The sequence below is a fragment of the Sesamum indicum genome, linkage group LG6 (assembly GCF_026168435.1).
Source record: "Sesamum indicum cultivar Baizhima isolate 11 linkage group LG6, ASM2616843v1, whole genome shotgun sequence".
In the NCBI taxonomy this organism is placed as follows: domain Eukaryota; kingdom Viridiplantae; phylum Streptophyta; class Magnoliopsida; order Lamiales; family Pedaliaceae; genus Sesamum; species Sesamum indicum.
The window spans coordinates 11,678,816-11,695,892 of NC_142662.1; the positions used below are offsets into that span (position 1 = coordinate 11,678,816).

At 33.7% G+C, this 17,077-nt stretch overlaps 2 long non-coding RNA genes across 4 annotated transcripts; one reads left to right on the top strand and one right to left on the bottom strand.

Moving 5' to 3' along the window:
- The first annotated feature begins 11 nt into the window (after positions 1-11).
- LOC148787775 (uncharacterized) lies at positions 12-12,156 on the top strand. 3 transcript variants are annotated; one of them, XR_016065962.1, is made up of 8 exons: positions 12-1,063; positions 1,975-2,350; positions 2,451-3,154; positions 3,431-3,807; positions 3,908-4,611; positions 7,798-9,604; positions 9,705-10,408; positions 10,685-12,152. It is a non-coding gene; the product is annotated as an uncharacterized LOC148787775 (long non-coding RNA). The 3 variants fall into 3 exon arrangements; XR_016065960.1 differs by having other exon boundaries at positions 12-2,350; positions 10,685-12,156; XR_016065961.1 differs by lacking the exons at positions 7,798-9,604; positions 9,705-10,408; positions 10,685-12,152 and adding an exon at positions 4,888-5,244 and having other exon boundaries at positions 12-2,350.
- Positions 12,157-12,558: 402 nt separating this feature from the next.
- LOC148787776 (uncharacterized) lies at positions 12,559-16,855 on the bottom strand. The gene is made up of 5 exons (XR_016065959.1): positions 16,551-16,855; positions 15,972-16,038; positions 14,106-15,245; positions 13,526-13,592; positions 12,559-12,799 (listed from the first exon to the last, which is right to left on the bottom strand). It is a non-coding gene; the product is annotated as an uncharacterized LOC148787776 (long non-coding RNA).
- Between the last annotated feature and the right edge of the window lie 222 nt (positions 16,856-17,077).

Genomic DNA, 17,077 nt, shown 5'->3' on the forward strand with positions numbered 1-17,077 from the left:
TGTGGGTTATGTCCTAGCTATGGTATTACGGACGACGTTAGTATTATTCGTGAGCCGGCTGTTGGTAAATGGTTTTTGATGCTACTTCAATGTTTTTGGTAAAAGTGGTTAAATATTAACGGCAATGTCCACCTGGATCTATTGGTTTATTGTAATTTCGTCAATGCAGGCAAAATTGATTTGACCATGAACATTATTGAGCGTAAAAGTGGACGAATTTATGGAGGTGGTGGAATATCAAGTGGGTATGTCGAAAACGTTAAGTTACATAAGCTTTGTTTATTTTGTAGCATTTCTGGTTTATATGTGACGGGGGTTTCTACTGTAGTTTACTGCCGTGAGCTGGATGCAATATTTGTTTATTTCTCATTGAAGTTGCTAAAAAATAAATGGACTAATGACACTTTAGTCTTTAGAATTAGAGCTATGAATGTTAATTAGTTCTTCGAAGGACATTATTCTCTTCTTAGGTTTATGGGTTTCTTACATGGTTGTCTGTCTTGTCCTCTATTTTTTTTCAGATTACAAGAACGGATTTCTAAAGATGCAATGGGGGATAAGCTTAAGAGATTTCGAACGCCAAAAAGAAAATCCGAAGAAAAAGAACAAAAAGAGAAAGAAAAACAAAAAAAGAACAAAAAGAAAAAAAAAGAAAAAGAGAGCAGTATTCGGCAAAAAAAAAAAAACAGAGATAAAAAAGCAATCCCCACCGAGTTTTGATAACGTCAGTGGTGGTGGGAAATGTCGAGCTTTCTCCTTTGCTGGAATCCCCTTTCGCATTGGAGTATCTCCCGAATTTGAGTTTCTTGATCCGATTGCATTTGTGGAGATTATTAAATTACAAGTTTGAGAAGAAGGGGTGAATGATATATCCATACATATCCTTGATAAGACGTACGTGACTCGTTCCCAATTTTTCTTTAATCATGTGAACTTGTTTGTTTCCATATCGCTAATAGATCTCATAGCTCGTGTTATTTCTTGTTATCTTTAGTGGTGAGCCAACTGTGGAGAAATAAAGCCAGCAACATTAGTCTTGCAACTTACCACCAAGAAAGGGCAGGTATTTGGTACATTTGATCTTTGATGTCTTATGGAATATTTAATTCTGTTGTATGCATTGGGTAACTAGCTCCATAGAACTTTTTCTGTTGCTTTCTTTCCTTGTAGTTTATTTTTTCAAACATGCGAGACCAACTTCCGATGCACTGCCCTCAGCTCTCTTTACCACTTTCTTCTTGAAAGAAGTTGTGAGTTGTTGGGATAGTGATAAAAAACGAGGCCATTATACAACTTGTTTCATAAGCAACGGTTGCAAAATGCAATAAAAGGAATTGCACAAATTGGCATTGGTAGATTAGTTTACTATCTCATGTTTAAAGTTTGCTCGTTGTGAACTCGATTGAGCTATTTGTCTTATGAAGGTCTATTGTATGATTTAGTGGAAAAGTGATGTGGGTTATGTCCTAGCTATGGTATTACGGACGACGTTAGTATTATTCGTGAGCCGGCTGTTGGTAAATGGTTTTTGATACTACTTCAATGTTTTTGGTAAATGTGGTTAAATATTAACGGCAGTGTCCACCTGGATCTATTGGTTTATTGTAATTTCGTCAATGCACGCAAAATTGATTTGACCATGAACATTATTGAGCGTAAAAGTGGACGAATTTATGGAGGTGGTGGAATATCAAGTGGGTATGTCGAAAACATTAAGTTACATAAGCTTTGTTTATTTTGTAGCATTTCTGGTTTATATGTGATGGGGGTTTCTACTGTAGTTTACTGCCGTGAGCTGGATGCAATATTTGTTTATTTCTCATTGAAGTTGCTAAAAAATAAATGGACTAATGACACTTTAGTCTTTAGAATTAGAGCTACGAATGTTAATTAGTTCTTCGAAGGACATTATTCTCTTCTTAGGTTTATGGGTTTCTTACATGGTTGTCTGTCTTGTCTTCTATTTTTTTTCAGATTACAAGAACGGATTTCTAAAGATGCAATGGGGGATAAGCTTAAGAGATTTCGAACGCCAAAAAGAAAATCCGAAGAAAAAGAAGAAAAAGAGAAAGAAAAACAAAAAAAGAACAAAAAGAAAAAAAAAGAAAAAGAGAGCAGTATTCGGCAAAAAAAAAAAAAAACAAAGAGATAGAAAAGCAATCCCCACCGAGTTTTGATAACGTTAGTGGTGGTGGGAAATGTCGAGCTTTCTCCATTGCTGGAATCCCCTTTCGCATTGGAGTATCGCCGAATTTGAGTTTCTTGATCCGATTGCATTTGTGGAGATTATTAAATTACAAGTTTGAGAAAAAGGGGTGAATGATATATCCATACATATCCTTGATAAGACGTACGTGACTCGTTCCCAATTTTTCTTTAATCATGTGAACTTGTTTGTTTCCATATCGCTAATAGATCTCATAGCTCGTGTTATTTCTTGTTATCTTTAGTGGTGAGCCAACTGTGGGGAAATAAAGCCAGCAACATTAGTCTTGCAACTTACCACCAAGAAAGGGCAGGTATTTGGTACATTTGATCTTTAATGTCTTATGGAATATTTCATTCTGTTGTATGCATTGGGTAACTAGCTCCATAGAACTTTTTCTGTTGCTTTCTTTCCTTGTAGTTTATTTTTTCTAACATGCGAGACCAACTTCCGATGCACTGCCCTCAGCTCTCTTTACCACTTTCTTCTTGAAAGAAGTTGTGAGTTGTTGGGATAGTGATAAAAAACGAGGCCATTATACAACTTGTTTCATAAGCAACGGTTGCAAAATGCAATAAAAGGAATTGCACAAATTGGCATTGGTAGATTAGTTTACTATTTCATGTTTAAAGTTTGCTCGTTGTGAACTCGATTGGGCTATTTGTCTTATGAAGGTCTATTGTATGATTTAGTGGAAAAGTGATGTGGGTTATGTCCTAGCTATGGTATTACGGACGACGTTAGTATTATTCGTGAGCCGGCTATTGGTAAATGGTTTTTGATGCTACTTCAATGTTTTTGGTAAATGTGGTTAAATATTAACGGCAGTGTCCACCTGTATCTATTGGTTTATTGTAATTTCGTCAATGCAGGCAAAATTGATTTGACCATGAACATTATTGAGCGTAAAAGTGGACGAATTTATGGAGGTGGTGGAATATCAAGTGGGTATGTCGAAAATATTAAGTTACATAAGCTTTGTTTATTTTGTAGCATTTCTGGTTTATATGTGATGGGGGTTTCTACTGTAGTTTACTGCCGTGAGCTGGATGCAATATTTGTTTATTTCTCATTGAAGTTGCTAAAAAATAAATGGACTAATGACACTTTAGTCTTTAGAATTAGAGCTATGAATGTTAATTAGTTCTTCGAAGGACATTATTCTCTTCTTAGGTTTATGGGTTTCTTACATGGTTGTCTGTCTTGTCTTCTATTTTTTTTCAGATTACAAGAACGGATTTCTAAAAATGCAATGGGGGATAAGCTTAAGAGATTTCGAACGCCAAAAAGAAAATCCGAAGAAAAAGAAGAAAAAGAGAAAGAAAAACAAAAAAAGAACAAAAAGAAAAAAAAAGAAAAAGAGAGCAGTATTCGGCAAAAAAAAAAAAAAACAAAGAGATAGAAAAGCAATCCCCACCGAGTTTTGATAACGTCAGTGGTGGTGGGAAATGTCGAGCTTTCTCCATTGCTGGAATCCCCTTTCGCATTGGAGTATCTCCCGAATTTGAGTTTCTTGATCCGATTGCATTTGTGGAGATTATTAAATTACAAGTTTGAGAAAAAGGGGTGAATGATATATCCATACATATCCTTGATAAGACGTACGTGACTCGTTCCCAATTTTTCTTTAATCATGTGAACTTGTTTGTTTCCATATCGCTAATAGATCTCATAGCTCGTGTTATTTCTTGTTATCTTTAGTGGTGAGCCAACTGTGGGGAAATAAAGCCAGCAACATTAGTCTTGCAACTTACCACCAAGAAAGGGCAGGTATTTGGTACATTTGATCTTTAATGTCTTATGGAATATTTCATTCTGTTGTATGCATTGGGTAACTAGCTCCATAGAACTTTTTCTGTTGCTTTCTTTCCTTATAGTTTATTTTTTCTAACATGCGAGACCAACTTCCGATGCACTGCCCTCAGCTCTCTTTACCACTTTCTTCTTGAAAGAAGTTGTGAGTTGTTGGGATAGTGATAAAAAACGAGGCCATTATACAACTTGTTTCATAAGCAACGGTTGCAAAATGCAATAAAAGGAATTGCACAAATTGGCATTGGTAGATTAGTTTACTATTTCATGTTTAAAGTTTGCTCGTTGTGAACTCGATTGGGCTATTTGTCTTATGAAGGTCTATTGTATGATTTAGTGGAAAAGTGATGTGGGTTATGTCCTAGCTATGGTATTACAGACGACGTTAGTATTATTCGTGAGCCGGCTATTGGTAAATGGTTTTTGATGCTACTTCAATGTTTTTGGTAAATGTGGTTAAATATTAACGGCAGTGTCCACCTGGATCTATTGGTTTATTGTAATTTCGTCAATGCAGGCAAAATTGATTTGACCATGAACATTATTGAGCGTAAAAGTGGACGAATTTATGGAGGTGGTGGAATATCAAGTGGGTATGTCGAAAACATTAAGTTACATAAGCTTTGTTTATTTTGTAGCATTTCTGGTTTATATGTGATGGGGGTTTCTACTGTAGTTTACTGCCGTGAGCTGGATGCAATATTTGTTTATTTCTCATTGAAGTTGCTAAAAAATAAATGGACTAATGACACTTTAGTCTTTAGAATTAGAGTTATGAATGTTAATTTGTTCTTCGAAGGACATTATTCTCTTCTTAGGTTTATGGGTTTCTTACATGGTTGTGTGTCTTGTCTTCTATTTTTTTTCAGATTACAAGAACGGATTTCTAAAGATGCAATTGGGGATAAGCTTAAGAGATTTCGAACGCCAAAAAGAAAATCCGAAGAAAAATAACAAAAAGAGAAAGAAAAACAAAAAAAGAACAAAAAGAAAAAAAAAAGAAAAAGAGAGCAGTATTCGGCAAAAAAAAAAAAAGGAGATAGAAAAGCAATCCCCACCGAGTTTTGATAACGTCAGTGGTGGTGGGAAATGTCGAGCTTTCTCCATTGCTGGAATCCCCTTTCGCATTGGAGTATCTCCCGAATTTGAGTTTCTTGATCCGATTGCATTTGTGGAGATTATTAAATTACAAGTTTGAGAAGAAGGGGTGAATGATATATCCATACATATCCTTGATAAGACGTACGTGACTCGTTCCCAATTTTTCTTTAATCATGTGAACTTGTTTGTTTCCATATCGCTAATAGATCTCATAGCTCGTGTTATTTCTTGTTATCTTTAGTGGTGAGCCAACTGTGGGGAAATAAAGCCAGCAACATTAGTCTTGCAACTTACCACCAAGAAAGGGCAGGTATTTGGTACATTTGATCTTTGATGTCTTATGGAATATTTAATTCTGTTGTATGCATTGGGTAACTAGCTCCATAGAACTTTTTCTGTTGCTTTCTTTCCTTGTAGTTTATTTTTTCTAACATGCGAGACCAACTTCTGATGCACTGCCCTCAGCTCTCTTTACCACTTTCTTCTTGAAAGAAGTTGTGAGTTGTTGGGATAGTGATAAAAAATGAGGCCATTATACAACTTGTTTCATAAGCAACGGTTGCAAAATGCAATAAAAGGAATTGCACAAATTGGCATTGGTAGATTAGTTTGCTATCTCATGTTTAAAGTTTGCTCGTTGTGAACTCGATTGAGCTATTTGTCTTATGAAGGTCTATTGTATGATTTAGTGGAAAAGTGATGTGGGTTATGTCCTAGCTATGGTATTACGGACGACGTTAGTATTATTCGTGAGCCGGCTGTTGGTAAATGGTTTTTGATGCTCCTTCAATGTTTTTGGTAAATGTGGTTAAATATTAACGGCAGTGTCCACCTGGATCTATTGGTTTATTGTAATTTCGTCAATGCCGGCAAAATTGATTTGACCATGAACATTGTTGAGCGTAAAAGTGGACGAATTTATGGAGGTGGTGGAATATCAAGTAGGTATGTCGAAAACATTAAGGTAACATAAGCTTTGTTTATTTTGTAGCATTTCTGGTTTATATGTGACGGGGGTTTCTACTGTAGTTTACTGCCGTGAGCTGGATGCAATATTTGTTTATTTCTCATTGAAGTTGCTAAAAAATAAATGGACTAATGACACTTTAGTCTTTAGAATTAGAGCTATGAATGTTAATTAGTTCTTCGAAGGACATTATTCTCTTCTTAGGTTAATGGGTTTCTTACATGGTTGTCTGTCTTGTCTTCTATTTTTTTTCAGATTACAAGAACGGATTTCTAAAGATGCAATGGGGGATAAGCTTAAGAGAATTCGAACGCCAAAAAGAAAATCCGAAGAAAAAGAACAAAAAGAGAAAGAAAAACAAAAAAAGAACAAAAAGAAAAAAAACGAAAAAGAGAGCAGTATTCGGCAAAAAAAAAAAAAAAAAAGAGATAGAAAAGCAATCCCCACCGAGTTTTGATAACGTCAGTGGTGGTGGGAAATGTCGAGCTTTCTCCATTGCTGGAATCCCCTTTCGCATTGGAGTATCTCCCGAATTTGAGTTTCTTGATCCGATTGCATTTGTGGAGATTATTAAATTACAAGTTTGAGAAAAAGGGGTGAATGATATATCCATACATATCCTTGATAAGACGTACGTGACTCGTTCCCAATTTTTCTTTAATCATGTGAACTTGTTTGTTTCCATATCGCTAATAGATCTCATAGCTCGTGTTATTTCTTGTTATCTTTAGTGGTGAGCCAACTGTGGGGAAATAAAGCCAGCAACATTAGTCCTGCAACTTACCACCAAGAAAGGGCAGGTATTTGGTACATTTTATCTTTGATGTCTTATGGAATATTTCATTCTGTTGTATGCATTGGGTAACTAGCTCCATAGAACTTTTTCTGTTGCTTTCTTTCCTTGTAGTTTATTTTTTCTAACATGCGAGACCAACTTCTGATGCACTGCCCTCAGCTCTCTTTACCACTTTCTTCTTGAAAGAAGTTGTGAGTTGTTGGGATAGTGATAAAAAACGAGGCCATTATACAACTTGTTTCATAAGCAATGGTTGCAAAATGCAATAAAAGGAATTGCACAAATTGGCATTGGTAGATTTGTTTACTATCTCATGTTTAAAGTTTGCTCGTTGTGAACTCGATTGAGCTATTTGTCTTATGAAGGTCTATTGTATGATTTAGTGGAAAAGTGATGTGGGTTATGTCCTAGCTATGGTATTACGGACGACGTTAGTATTATTCGTGATCCGGCTGTTGGTAAATGGTTCTTGATGCTACTTCATTGTTTTTGGTAAATGCGGTTAAATATTAACGGCAGTGTCCACTTGGATCTATTGGTTTATTGTAATTTCGTCAATGCAGGCAAAGTTGATTTGACCATGAACATTGTTGAGCATAAAAGTGGAGGAATTTATGCAGGTGGTGGAATATCAAGTGGGTATGTCGAAAACATTAAGTTACAGAAGCTTTGTTTATTTTGTAGAATTTCTAGTTTATATGTAACGGGGGTTTCCACTGTAGTTTACTGCCGTGAGCTGGATGCAATATTTGTTTATTTCTCATTGAAGTTGCTAAAAAATAAATGGACTAATGACACTTTAGTCTTTAGAATTAGAGCTATGAATGTTAATTAGTTCTTCGAAGGACATTATTCTCTTCTTAGGTTTATGGGTTTCTTACATGGTTGTGTGTCTTATCTTCTATTTTTTTTCAGATTACAAGAACGGATTTCTAAAGATGCAATGGGGATAAGCTTAAGAGATTTCGAACGCCAAAAAGAAAATCCGAAGAAAAAGAGAAAGAAAAACAAAAAAAGAACAAAAAGAAAAAAAAAGAAAAAGAGAGCAGTATTCGGCAAAAAAAAAAAAAAAGAGATAAAAAAGCAATCCCCACCGAGTTTTGATAACGTCAGTGGTGGTGGGAAATGTCGAGGTTTCTCCTTTGCTGGAATCCCCTTTCGCATTGGAGTATCTCCCGAATTTGAGTTTCTTGATCCGATTGCATTTGTGGAGATTATTAAATTACAAGTTTGAGAAGAAGGGGTGAATGATATATCCATACATATCCTTGATAAGACGTACGTGACTCGTTCCCAATTTTTCTTTAATCATGTGAACTTGTTTGTTTCCATATCGCTAATAGATCTCATAGCTCGTGTTATTTCTTGTTATCTTTAGTGGTGAGCCAACTGTGGGGAAATAAAGCCAGCAACATTAGTCTTGCAACTTACCACCAAGAAAGGGCAGGTATTTGGTACATTTGATCATTGATGTCTTATGGAATATTTAATTCTGTTGTATGCATTGGGTAACTAGCTCCATAGAACTTTTTCTGTTGCTTTCTTTCCTTGTAGTTTATTTTTTCTAAAATACGAGACCAACTTCCGATGCACTGCCCTCAGCTCTCTTTACCACTTTCTTCTTGAAAGAATTGGGATAGTGATAAATAACGAGGCCATTATACAACTTGTTTCATAAGCAACGGTTGCAAAATGCAACAAAAGGAATAGCACAAATTGGCATTGGTAGATTAGTTTACTATCTCATGTTTAAAGTTTGCTCGTTGTGAACTCGATTGAGCTATTTGTCTTATGAAGGTCTATTGTATGATTTAGTGGAAAAGTGATGTGGGTTATGTCCTAGCTATGGTATTACGGACGACGTTAGTATTATTCGTGAGCCGGCTGTTGGTAAATGGTTTTTGATGCTCCTTCAATGTTTTTGGTAAATGTGGTTAAATATTAACGGCAGTGTCCACCTGGATCTATTGGTTTATTGTAATTTCGTCAATGCCGGCAAAATTGATTTGATCATGAACATTGTTGAGCGTAAAAGTGGACGAATTTATGGAGGTGGTGGAATATCAAGTAGGTATGTCGAAAACATTAAGGTAACATAAGCTTTGTTTATTTTGTAGCATTTCTGGTTTATATGTGACGGGGGTTTCTACTGTAGTTTACTGCCGTGAGCTGGATGCAATATTTGTTTATTTCTCATTGAAGTTGCTAAAAAATAAATGGACTAATGACACTTTAGTCTTTAGAATTAGAGCTATGAATGTTAATTAGTTCTTCGAAGGACATTATTCTCTTCTTAGGTTAATGGGTTTCTTACATGGTTGTCTGTCTTGTCTTCTATTTTTTTTCAGATTACAAGAACGGATTTCTAAAGATGCAATGGGGGATAAGCTTAAGAGAATTCGAACGCCAAAAAGAAAATCCGAAGAAAAAGAACAAAAAGAGAAAGAAAAACAAAAAAAGAACAAAAAGAAAAAAAACGAAAAAGAGAGCAGTATTCGGCAAAAAAAAAAAAAAAAGAGATAGAAAAGCAATCCCCACCGAGTTTTGATAACGTCAGTGGTGGTGGGAAATGTCGAGCTTTCTCCATTGCTGGAATCCCCTTTCGCATTGGAGTATCTCCCGAATTTGAGTTTCTTGATCCGATTGCATTTGTGGAGATTATTAAATTACAAGTTTGAGAAAAAGGGGTGAATGATATATCCATACATATCCTTGATAAGACGTACGTGACTCGTTCCCAATTTTTCTTTAATCATGTGAACTTGTTTGTTTCCATATCGCTAATAGATCTCATAGCTCGTGTTATTTCTTGTTATCTTTAGTGGTGAGCCAACTGTGGGGAAATAAAGCCAGCAACATTAGTCTTGCAACTTACCACCAAGAAAGGGCAGGTATTTGGTACATTTGATCTTTGATGTCTTATGGAATATTTCATTCTGTTGTATGCCATGGGTAACTAGCTCCATAGAACTTTTTCTGTTGCTTTCTTTCCTTGTAGTTTATTTTTTCTAAAATACGAGACCAACTTCCGATGCACTGCCCTCAGCTCTTTTTACCACTTTCTTCTTGAAAGAAGTTGTGAGTTGTTGGGATAGTGATAAATAACGAGGCCATTATACAACTTGTTTCATAAGCAACGGTTGCAAAATGCAATAAAAGGAATAGCACAAATTGGCATTGGTAGATTAGTTTACTATCTCATGTTTAAAGTTTGCTCGTTGTGAACTCGATTGAGCTATTTGTCTTATGAAGGTCTATTGTATGATTTAGTGGAAAAGTGATGTGGGTTATGTCCTAGCTATGGTATTACGGACGACGTTAGTATTATTCGTGATCCGGCTGTTGGTAAATGGTTCTTGATGCTACTTCATTGTTTTTGGTAAATGCGGTTAAATATTAACGGCAGTGTCCACTTGGATCTATTGGTTTATTGTAATTTCGTCAATGCAGGCAAAGTTGATTTGACCATGAACATTGTTGAGCATAAAAGTGGAGGAATTTATGCACGTGGTGGAATATCAAGTGGGTATGTCGAAAACATTAAGTTACATAAGCTTTGTTTATTTTGTAGAATTTCTAGTTTATATGTAACGGGGGTTTCTACTGTAGTTTACTGCCGTGAGCTGGATGCAATATTTGTTTATTTCTCATTGAAGTTGCTAAAAAATAAATGGACTAATGACACTTTAGTCTTTAGAATTAGAGCTATGAATGTTAATTAGTTCTTCGAAGGACATTATTCTCTTCTTAGGTTTATGGGTTTCTTACATGGTTGTGTGTCTTGTCTTCTATTTTTTTTCAGATTACAAGAACGGATTTCTAAAGATGCAATGGGGATAAGCTTAAGAGATTTCGAACGCCAAAGAGAAAATCCGAAGAAAAAGAACAAAAAGAGAAAGAAAAACAAAAAAAGAACAAAAAGAAAAAAAACGAAAAAGAGAGCAGTATTTGGCAAAAAAAAAAAAAAAAGAGATAGAAAAGCAATCCCCACCGAGTTTTGATAACGTCAATGGTGGTGGGAAATGTCGAGCTTTCTCCTTTGCTGGAATCCCCTTTCGCATTGGAGTATCTCCCGAATTTGAGTTTCTTGATCCGATTGCATTTGTGGAGATTATTAAATTACAAGTTTGAGAAGAAGGGGTGAATGATATATCCATACATATCCTTGATAAGACGTACGTGACTCGTTCCCAATTTTTCTTTAATCATGTGAACTTGTTTGTTTCCATATCGCTAATAGATCTCATAGCTCGTGTTATTTCTTGTTATCTTTAGTGGTGAGCCAACTGTGGGGAAATAAAGCCAGCAACATTAGTCTTGCAACTTAATTCCATTTCTGTCGAAGTACAATTTCTAATAATTCTTCAATATTCCATTTCTGTCGAAGTACAAATCTTCATTTTTCCTCTTTAATAACATACCATTTATTAAATATAATTCTCAGAATATTTCTATAAATTTTCTATCAATTTCTCGCTATTATACTCTTTAATTAAACAATAATACATATAATTGCGTATTTGGTTAGCAATTCCGATGGAATTATATAAATTAGCTATAACGATAATTAAATCTCACAAATCTAATATTTCAATTACCCAACTATATCATTTTTATATCAAATGAGATATTTAATACGACACTAATTTAAATAATCAAAATCATAAAGTACTCCGATTAAATAGTATATCGCTTAATATAATCAACATTTAATAAATGGAGTACTTAAATAATAGAATTATATAAATTAATAAAAATTAAAGTTCAAAATCCATACCTCTGTTTTTCCGAAATGTGTGTGCGCGTTGGTGTGTGCATATGAGTGTGTGTATTAATGTGCATATGTGTGTATGTTATGAAATGAAGAGTAAAAAGGAGAGCCCCACCGCCTCACTTCAAACCCTCTCTCTCCTCACTTTATATATATATATATATAAATATTATATTATATTATTATATACATAATAATATTATTATTATTTTATATATTTAATTAAACTTTTCTCAAAATACCCATTACGTCCTTTCTAATTTTCTTTAATTAATATAAATTGTCCCAAAATATTATAACAAACTCCAATTTAATCCGTTCAAATTTTATTATATTCCAATTATGGCCCATAATTTATTTACTAATTAACTAAATTTTATAACAAATTATCAATTAATCCCACAATTATATATTATAATTTTTTGGGGCGTCACAATTCTCCCCTCCCAATAAAAATTTCGTCCTCGAAATTTAACTAAGTTATCAGCTCAGGGAATAAATATGAATACTTTTCTCTCATGTCCTTTGCATCATTTCTAATAACTGTTCCATAAAGGGATTTATTACTAGTTGTAGAACATTTCTATTTTGGGATCCTAACCCCCGATGTTCTGATCCTGAATCATGACCCTGCACAGACTCTATTGACTCAGCTGGGCCAGCAGCGTTTTATTGACGCTTCCATCCTATATGAAATATACACATGTGAGTAGATTCCTAGCATATACACCGTAAGTATAAAATAACATTTCATCTACTATCCCAAGAAAATCTAATCCCTGCTCTGATACCACCTAATGTAGCACCCCCTTTGCTACAAGGGCTATACCTACCCTAAACGTCATACTTATTGTAATCCCTGTGTTTATATATATAAATGCACATAATAATTTAATCCATGTGTATACGTAACCCCAACGTCATAATAGGTATTATCAGCCCACAACATTATATATATATATATACATATCACACACCACAAGGTGATTCGTCACAAGTATTCTTTACGCTTATATTCTCTCTGTACAAACAAAATGTGCTTTGTACTCTAACTGACAAAGAGGAGAAAACTGCATACTGGCCCGACCTGCCTGGGTATAGCGCGTGGACCTATTCTTCAACAGTCAGACACCTCAAAGTCTATTCCTGAAAGAAAATGTCAGCAGGGGAATGAGCCTGCCACTCAGTAAGCAAATAACCAGTCCTATCTATATATGCATGTCAACCATAGCCCAAACAAGATAAACAAGCAACACGAATGGAATACAATCAATTTAATTCCAACATAATCAACTTTATTACACCACATGACTATCTCATAATAAGACAATCAATCCAAACTCTATTTTTCCTAGTTTGCTTACCAGAAGGTGATATTGTGTTTTTCCCGCCAACTCAATCTCACCGTTATATAAATTTAAGTGAACCCCCTTGACAGCCGGCTCATCAATCTCGCACATAGCTGTTTCATTTCGCACATAGCATTTTCTTTTCGCACATAGCATCGCATCAAAGCTCTTTTCATTGCGCACATAGCATTTTCAACACGTCAAGGGGTATTCACGCCACAATTATATTCAATTTCCACCACTTCCTCATTTCCACATATCACCATTCTTGTAAGCAACTAGTAACGTAAAACAATATATCATTACATATTCTCATTTTCAGATATCCACAACACATCAAACAATAAACATAATATTTCAACGTATTTCCTCATTCCACGTACACAATATCGACAATCAAATCAAATCATTCATCACTTATATAATTTCAGACAAATCAATGGCAGCATTAACCACAAATTCATATAACAGTAAAACCACAAATACAGAAAGCATATATAGATAATACTAATTATTTACTTACCTCGACCTCACAACGTTTCTTTCTACTCTGTCACTAATTGTCAGTCCTTTTACTTCACCCCCGTATCCTATAATGAATTATACCACATACAATTAATATATCGAGAATATCGTAATTTCTTTTTAAATATAATATTAAATATTATTCGTACAATTTCTAATAATTCTTCAATATTCCATTTCTGTCGAAGTACAAATCTTCATTTTTCCTCTTTAATAACATACCATTTATTAAATATAATTCTCAGAATATTTCTATAAATTTTCTATCAATTTCTCGCTATTATACTCTTTAATTAAACAATAATACATATAATTGCGTATTTGGTTAGCAATTCCGATGGAATTATATAAATTAGCTATAACGATAATTAAATCTCACAAATCTAATATTTCAATTACCCAACTATATCATTTTTATATCAAATGAGATATTTAATACGACACTAATTTAAATAATCAAAATCATAAAGTACTCCGATTAAATAGTATATCGCTTAATATAATCAACATTTAATAAATGGAGTACTTAAATAATAGAATTATATAAATTAATAAAAATTAAAGTTCAAAATCCATACCTCTGTTTTTCCGAAATGTGTGTGCGCGTTGGTGTGTGCATATGAGTGTGTGTATTAATGTGCATATGTGTGTATGTTATGAAATGAAGAGTAAAAAGGAGAGCCCCACCGCCTCACTTCAAACCCTCTCTCTCCTCACTTTATATATATATATATATAAATATTATATTATATTATTATATACATAATAATATTATTATTATTTTATATATTTAATTAAACTTTTCTCAAAATACCCATTACGTCCTTTCTAATTTTCTTTAATTAATATAAATTGTCCCAAAATATTATAACAAACTCCAATTTAATCCGTTCAAATTTTATTATATTCCAATTATGGCCCATAATTTATTTACTAATTAACTAAATTTTATAACAAATTATCAATTAATCCCACAATTATATATTATAATTTTTTGGGGCGTCACAATTCTCCCCTCCCAATAAAAATTTCGTCCTCGAAATTTAACTAAGTTATCAGCTCAGGGAATAAATATGAATACTTTTCTCTCATGTCCTTTGCATCATTTCTAATAACTGTTCCATAAAGGGATTTATTACTAGTTGTAGAACATTTCTATTTTGGGATCCTAACCCCCGATGTTCTGATCCTGAATCATGACCCTGCACAGACTCTATTGACTCAGCTGGGCCAGCAGCGTTTTATTGACGCTTCCATCCTATATGAAATATACACATGTGAGTAGATTCCTAGCATATACACCGTAAGTATAAAATAACATTTCATCTACTATCCCAAGAAAATCTAATCCCTGCTCTGATACCACCTAATGTAGCACCCCCTTTGCTACAAGGGCTATACCTACCCTAAACGTCATACTTATTGTAATCCCTGTGTTTATATATATAAATGCACATAATAATTTAATCCATGTGTATACGTAACCCCAACGTCATAATAGGTATTATCAGCCCACAACATTATATATATATATATACATATCACACACCACAAGGTGATTCGTCACAAGTATTCTTTACGCTTATATTCTCTCTGTACAAACAAAATGTGCTTTGTACTCTAACTGACAAAGAGGAGAAAACTGCATACTGGCCCGACCTGCCTGGGTATAGCGCGTGGACCTATTCTTCAACAGTCAGACACCTCAAAGTCTATTCCTGAAAGAAAATGTCAGCAGGGGAATGAGCCTGCCACTCAGTAAGCAAATAACCAGTCCTATCTATATATGCATGTCAACCATAGCCCAAACAAGATAAACAAGCAACACGAATGGAATACAATCAATTTAATTCCAACATAATCAACTTTATTACACCACATGACTATCTCATAATAAGACAATCAATCCAAACTCTATTTTTCCTAGTTTGCTTACCAGAAGGTGATATTGTGTTTTTCCCGCCAACTCAATCTCACCGTTATATAAATTTAAGTGAACCCCCTTGACAGCCGGCTCATCAATCTCGCACATAGCTGTTTCATTTCGCACATAGCATTTTCTTTTCGCACATAGCATCGCATCAAAGCTCTTTTCATTGCGCACATAGCATTTTCAACACGTCAAGGGGTATTCACGCCACAATTATATTCAATTTCCACCACTCCCTCATTTCCACATATCACCATTCTTGTAAGCAACTAGTAACGTAAAACAATATATCATTACATATTCTCATTTTCAGATATCCACAACACATCAAACAATAAACATAATATTTCAACGTATTTCCTCATTCCACGTACACAATATCGACAATCAAATCAAATCATTCATCACTTATATAATTTCAGACAAATCAATGGCAGCATTAACCACAAATTCATATAACAGTAAAACCACAAATACAGAAAGCATATATAGATAATACTAATTATTTACTTACCTCGACCTCACAACGTTTCTTTCTACTCTGTCACTAATTGTCAGTCCTTTTACTTCACCCCCGTATCCTATAATGAATTATACCAATACAATTAATATATCGAGAATATCGTAATTTCTTTTTAAATATAATATTAAATATTATTCGTACAATTTCTAATAATTCTTCAATATTCCATTTCTGTCGAAGTACAAATCTTCATTTTTCCTCTTTAATAACATACCATTTATTAAATATAATTCTCAGAATATTTCTATAAATTTTCTATCAATTTCTCGCTAGTATACTCTTTAATTAAACAATAATACATATAATTGCGTATTTGGTTAGCAATTCCGATGGAATTATATAAATTAGCTATAACGATAATTAAATCTCACAAATCTAATATTTCAATTACCCAACTATATCATTTTTATATCAAATGAGATATTTAATACGACACTAATTTAAATAATCAAAATCATAAAGTACTCCGATTAAATAGTATATCGCTTAATATAATCAACATTTAATAAATGGAGTACTTAAATAATAGAATTATATAAATTAATAAAAATTAAAGTTCAAAATCCATACCTCTGTTTTTCCGAAATGTGTGTGCGCGTTGCTGTGTGCATATGAGTGTGTGTATTAATGTGCATATGTGTGTATGTTATGAAATGAAGAGTAAAAAGGAGAGCCCCACCGCCTCACTTCAAACCCTCTCTCTCCTCACTTTATATATATATATATATATAAATATTATATTATATTATTATATACATAATAATATTATTATTATTTTATATATTTAATTAAACTTTTCTCAAAATACCCATTACGTCCTTTCTAATTTTCTTTAATTAATATAAATTGTCCCAAAATATTATAACAAACTCCAATTTAATCCGTTCAAATTTTATTATATTTCAATTATGGCCCATAATTTATTTACTAATTAACTAAATTTTATAACAAATTATCAATTAATCCCACAATTATATATTATAATTTTTTGGGGCGTCACAATACAACTTGTTTCATAAGCAACGGTTGCAAAATGCAATAAAAGGAATAGAACAAATTGGCATTGGTAGATTAGTTTACTATCTCATGTTTAAAGT